General features: G+C 44.1%; 1 long non-coding RNA gene across 1 annotated transcript in view; it reads right to left on the bottom strand.

Moving 5' to 3' along the window:
- Positions 1-437: 437 nt before the first annotated feature.
- Positions 438-6,000, bottom strand: part of LOC121020765 (uncharacterized) — a 42,642-nt gene continuing 37,079 nt past the window's right edge. The window contains exon 3 of the long non-coding RNA XR_005786272.1: positions 438-2,419. This is a non-coding gene — a long non-coding RNA (uncharacterized LOC121020765). The remainder of the gene's footprint in view (positions 2,420-6,000) is intronic.

Here is a 6,000-nt window from a genome sequence, read left to right as displayed (position 1 = left end):
GTCCTACATATGTGATTTTTTTCTTTATTTTGAAATAGTTTCAAACTCAAGGGATAAGTGTAAAAATTAGTACAAGGAATTTCCTTTTACCTTTCACTAACTTCTCCAAATCTTGCCATTTTTTACCATAATTGCTTTATCATTCTCTCGAATCAGATTTTTCTTCAGGTTTACAGAGATATAAATGAACTATTACATCATGTAAGTTAACCAGATATAATTGTAAGTGAAAAAAAATTCCATTAGTGAGCAGTACAATCCAATTTTTGGATACACATATGCACACAAAAAAACAAAAACTATCAAGGAAAAAATATCAAGGAGCCCATATTACTTTGGTGTATTTACAAAGAATCATGAACACCTGGAAATTCCTTCGAGCTGTGAGTTATAGACTCTGCTTCCCATTGGACTCACCCATGTCCAGGCCACGCCCATACAAATATGGTAAGAATCTGAGGGTATCATCAGGTATCAGTAAATTTTAAAACTTCCAGTGTGATTCCAGTGTGAAACTCTGGTTAAGAGCCACTTGTTTGAATCAGTTGCTGTCACAGTTAAGTGTCCACATGAATCACCCAGATATAATATTAATACACACATACTCATTCAGTAGGTCTGGGGTGGATTCTGAGCTCCCGCATTTGTAAGCAGCTCCCAGCTGCTGCTGCTGCTGGTCACGGACCAGACTTGGAAAAACACTGGCTTAGTTTTTAAGGCGGTGGTTCTCCAAATGTAACGTGTTTCAAAAATCACCTGGGAAAGTTGGTAAAAACAGGCTCAGGCCCATTTTTACTGAAGTTTACTAAAGACTGGTCTACTTCAGTAAGTCTGGGCCATTCATTAGCTGTCTAGATGAGGCCGACGGACACCAACATTTGAGAACGGCTGTTTTTCGATGACCAGAATGCCTGCAGCTGAGCAATCCTAAGATCATTACATGCACAGTTTCTCTGATGGTAATGTGACACCTGGTTGCCAAGGTGACTGGCCTGGTTTGATGCTTTTCCCACTGGTTGGAATGCTGTAGAAATCCTACCCATCTTTCAGGGCCTACACTCATGACAATTTGTTTGCGAAGCGTCTCTAACCACCTCTACTGGATTGGGAGTCTTGCATGGCTGTAAATACCTGCACTGGCTCCTGTAGCACCTCGCCCCACACTCCCATTAGTGTTAAAGCTAAAACCAGAGACTGGATTTCCCATTTTTGTATTTGTCTTCCTTTCCTCTGAACGCTCCCTTCAATGAGATGGATCTCTGTCCTCACCTTTGCCTACGTTGCAGCCCTTATTTGTTACTCGAGGCACGAGTATTCATGCCTTCATTAATGAGGTAAGTGAGTGAGGTGTTCCCGGGGGGCAGTGAGCTCTGGGTAGTGACTGCAGCTGGTTACATGTGCCACATGGATGCAGGGATGCGGTCTTGCTCACACTACGTCCACCACACCCGGCACGCGGCACGTGTCCATATGTTGCTGTCAGTGAAAGACACAAGTGAAAGGGAACAAGAGTCAAGGCACAGAGAACTTTCATGGCGAGACAAGGATTTGAGAGTTGTTCAGTAAGCATCGTGATGCAACTTTTCAGCAGGGAAAATGTGTGATGATGATGAAGATTTTTAACACAGGGGCTGTGGCAAAAGCAAGGAGATGCTGGCCTGAAGAGGGAAGGGAGGAGACAGTCCCATCAGGAGGATGTCATATAATCGAGGTTGGAGCAGATATTAAGGTATAAAACACAGGCTAATCATCATTTTGTTGAGCATTTACTTTGTATTACTTATAATGCGAAGTACATACATGATCTTTTATCTTTATAAATGTGCCATGTGGTAGATATTCTCACTTTATAAATAATGAAATCTAGGCTCAAAGACATTAAGCCTCTTGTCAAAAGTCACACATGGGAGCCAAGACTTGAACCCAAGACGGTCCCGCTCCAAAATCTTACTGCAGTAATCGCAGTGATGTGGCGGGAATCGCAGTAATCTCCAGCAGGTTCTGGAGATACTTCTATTCTGGGGAGAACTGACCCACTGGAATTACTGATTCAGGTTTGGGGAAACCAGAATGAGGCAGGAAGAAACAACATTTTGTAGCATGCCCTAATGATACACCTGATCACGCCATGTCATTATGTGGTGAAGGCTGAAGTGATGGTCTGCGTACTCAGCATCTTCGTTGCAAACTCTTAGGAGGAATGTCTCAGGAGAAGCACACAGAATCCCCTGGTTACCTATAATTCTGGCCCACATCCCCTCCTTTCCTTCTGGCTCTTGAAGTGCAATTTTCTGGTAGCTTGGGCACATTATAAAATAAAGGTGAGTGGCCAGGAAAAGACTTTCTGCTGATGTTTGGTGTGGGAGGTGGGTGCAGATGTCATCTTTTGTGGCTCAGTTTTGTGAGTCCATTAAATGCCCTGTTTTAAGAAAAGCGTAGTAAATACTTGTGCCCACCAGTACATTTTCAAATCATGAAATTAGAGCTGCTCTTAAGATCAATCAATAATAGAGAATTTGTTCAGAATGCGAAAAACTGAAAAAGCTCTACTTAATACCCACACGGTCCAAATCCATTCAGTTCTATCACAGCGGGAGAAGGCATGACATAATTCCAGATACGAATGAAAGTGGATTGAATTTTCTGAAAACTATAATCTGGCTCTAATTTAAAAAATATTACCTCAGTCGGTGGGCTTTTAGTTTTTTAAGCTCCTATGCAACAGTGGCACAAATGATTGTGTTGTTTTTTTTGACATCTACCTTACTTAGGCCCATCAAACGGCCCCGGACATGGCAGTGCCCCAGTCTCCGCACAGCCCAAAACCTAAATTGGAAGGAAATGGTTACTGCTGCTCCAGGAGATTCTGGATCCTTTCCAATGTGCTTGATTTTGTCATCACTTTTATTTTTAAAAATTGTTTTCGTTATTCTGAAAAAAAGAGCTTAGAAAATATGTAAAAGCATAAAGAAAAAAGTCTCCTATAATCTCATCACTCGGTGCCAGCCGCTGGTAACCTGCTCTAACTCTGGAGTGCAAATATATGCATGCACTCACTCAACTTTATGAGAGGACATCAAGTCCAGTCTTTCGTGGTCAGACTGTAGGAAAGTATTAAGAGATGCAGGAAAAGGGGCATGCTGAAGGGTGTGCTATGTGAGGCCAGATGAGCCAATAGGTAATTGTATCGTTTCACTGGGAGGGCCTGAGGGATGGGTTTGCCATCAGTGGTGGGCCAGTCAGGGTGTTGACGTGGCCCCCCTCCAAGCCAGGACTGACAGTAGGGCCGGAGAGCTGGGCCTGCTCATGGCAGCAGGGATGAGGTCGTATGACCACTAGCTGTCGATGATGTTGAACTTCCAGAAGCCAGGGGCCACGATTACTTGTGAGGTCAGCAAGGTTGCAAAGGCAATCACCAACACGGCTTGGCCTTGAGGGAACTGTGGTCCCCAGGGGCATAGAGTTGTGCCCCATATGCTAAATGCAGAGAAAGGCAAGAATACACGGGCAGGAGACTGAGGTCTGCCCCCACCCCACTACCACCAATAACAGTATCTTCCTCTGCATTTGGACTCAATCCGGTTCTCACACCTGGAACCTGTACACTGACGAGGTGGGCAGTGAACCATTGCCAGCTAAAATACTGGATACCCAGTTAAGTTCGAATTTCAGATAAACAACGAATGATGTTTTAATGTAAGTATATCCCAGGCAATACTTGGGACATACTTATGCTAAGTTTTTTTTTTAATTGTTTATCTAAAACTCAAGTTTAATTAGGTCCTTATATTTTTATTACTTAATATGGCAATCCTAGTTCTGGAGAAAGGATCCTGATGCCATAAGGAATTTACACTATGATGATTCTTCTGATCTTTCCTCAAAGGGACCTATGTCTATTTACTTGGGTGCTGGTGCACGGATGTTCTGAGGACTATTCGACATAGGAGTTGAGAGTTGACGTTTATACTCATAGACCAGAAGTTTCTCTGTGGCTTCCTACTGGGTAATGAGTGAAGTAGTAGCCAGGTTTCAGCTTAGAGTGGGTCTACTGAGCCCAGGACTTGGGGGACTGGTGATCATTTCTTTGGCTCAGGAACACACGAAAGGGATTGACATACGTAGCAGTTGGAGTAGCTAGCATAGTAGGCCTCGGCCTGTGGTGGGGGAGGCCTCTAAAAGGGCATGCATTCCTTCCTACCCTCTATGTTCTGCCAAGATAGTAATGAATTAAAAAAAAGTGTTATATCTCACATCTCAAGAGATGGGACAGACATTAGCCCCACCCTTAAGGATCATAAGGAAGCATGGGTGGTGGTCCCCATCACCCATCTGTTTATTTCACCTGTCTCTGTCCTGCAGAGAGATTACACAAGCTCTCCTAAGTATTAGCCTCTATTGAGGCTGCTGTGCTGGGTATGGATTCATTGGTAGAGCATGTTAATAAGATCTCGGGCACATGGTATACACACAGTGATTTGGCAAATACTTTCTTTTCTTCCTTTCTTTTTCTTTTTTTAATGTTTTTATTTATTTTTGAGAGACAGAGAGAGACAGAGTGTGAACAGGGAAGTGGCAGAGAGAGAGACACAGAATCTGAAGCAGGCTTCAGGCTCTGAGCTGTCAGCACAGAGCCCAACGTGGGGCTCAAACTCATGAACCATGAGATCATGACCTGAGCCGAAGTCGGACGCTCAACCAACTGAGCTCCCAGATGACCCTTGGCTAATGCTTTCTTTGCTGCTCCAAGCAGAAAAAAAAAAAGTATTAGAAACTATTGGCATTCCCATGGAACAGGCAGAAATGCACATGACAGTTTTGCTCTAGGGCTCTCTGTCAAAATACAGTCAGAAGAGATCTGAACCATCTGAACATCCCACAGAACATCACATTGATGACATCTTGATTAAGTCAGACAAACAAGACGTGGCTAGCAGGAGACCATGGTAAGACACTTTCATTCCAGAGCATGGGAGACAAACCTTTCAAAGACTCAGGAACCTGCCAGGCAGGGAAATCTCTTAGAGGTCCAGTGGTCAGAGTCAGGCTGGGACAGCTACTCGAGTGAAAGATAATTTGCTCCATCTTGCATCCTCTACTACAAAGAAAGAAGCACAGTATCTCTTAGGTCTCTCTGGGCTTTGAAAGCAGCACATTCTGTACCTAAGACTTGTATTCTAGACCATATGCTGCATCGTCCAGAAGGCTGACAGATTTGAGTAGCGCCCAGGCAGGAAGAGTTTCTGCATAAGGACTGGGCTGTAGTGCAATTCGCGCTTCCAGGCTATTTGGCTGACGGGATGATGTGGAGATGCCAGCTGTGGGGAGAGAGGTAGTGTGCAGTTTATGGCAAACCCCAGTGGGAGAATTAAATGCAAGCCCCTGGGTTTCCATGGCAGAACCATGCCTTCTGTAGCAGAGATGTTTATGCCTTCCAAGAGACAGATCCTGGTGTGTTGTGTTACTAGACCTTGGCAAAGTAGAAACACTTGCCTGTTTTCACCAAATGACCATACTTCCAGAAGTAGCCATTATAATCTGATTCTCTTAGATGCAGCAAGTCATAAGATTGATTTCCATCCTAAGATGGAAATGGCACGTCTGGGATTGAGCCTCAGCTGAACCAGAGCACATGAGTCAGTTGCAAGAGCAAGTAGTTTTTGGAGGTCACCGAGAGGACATGACCACCGGTTGACCTGGAAGCTGAACCTGGCAATCAGAGGATCCTCACCCCTGCTCCTATCCTTGGAATGTACATCCTGCCCACTGTTTCCACAGTGGGAGCCATTTTCAAGGACTCAGATTTGAGATAGCAATGTGTTGAGATTTCTGGGACTGAATACATGACTGAACTCATTCAAGACCTCTATACAAACCATTAAGATGTGTAGGTGTGGAGAGTTACTCATTTTGCAGCTGCCCAAGACAAGGCTTGTATGCAAGCTCCCTTGGTTGTTAAAACTGCCGCTTATCAATCTGGAGTGGCCTGCCTCTTTCTTT

This window comes from Herpailurus yagouaroundi, unplaced genomic scaffold (assembly GCF_014898765.1).
Source record: "Herpailurus yagouaroundi ecotype Mexico unplaced genomic scaffold, PumYag 251, whole genome shotgun sequence".
Taxonomy (NCBI): Eukaryota; Metazoa; Chordata; class Mammalia; order Carnivora; family Felidae; genus Herpailurus; species Herpailurus yagouaroundi.
This window is presented reverse-complemented; position numbering and strand designations above follow the sequence as displayed.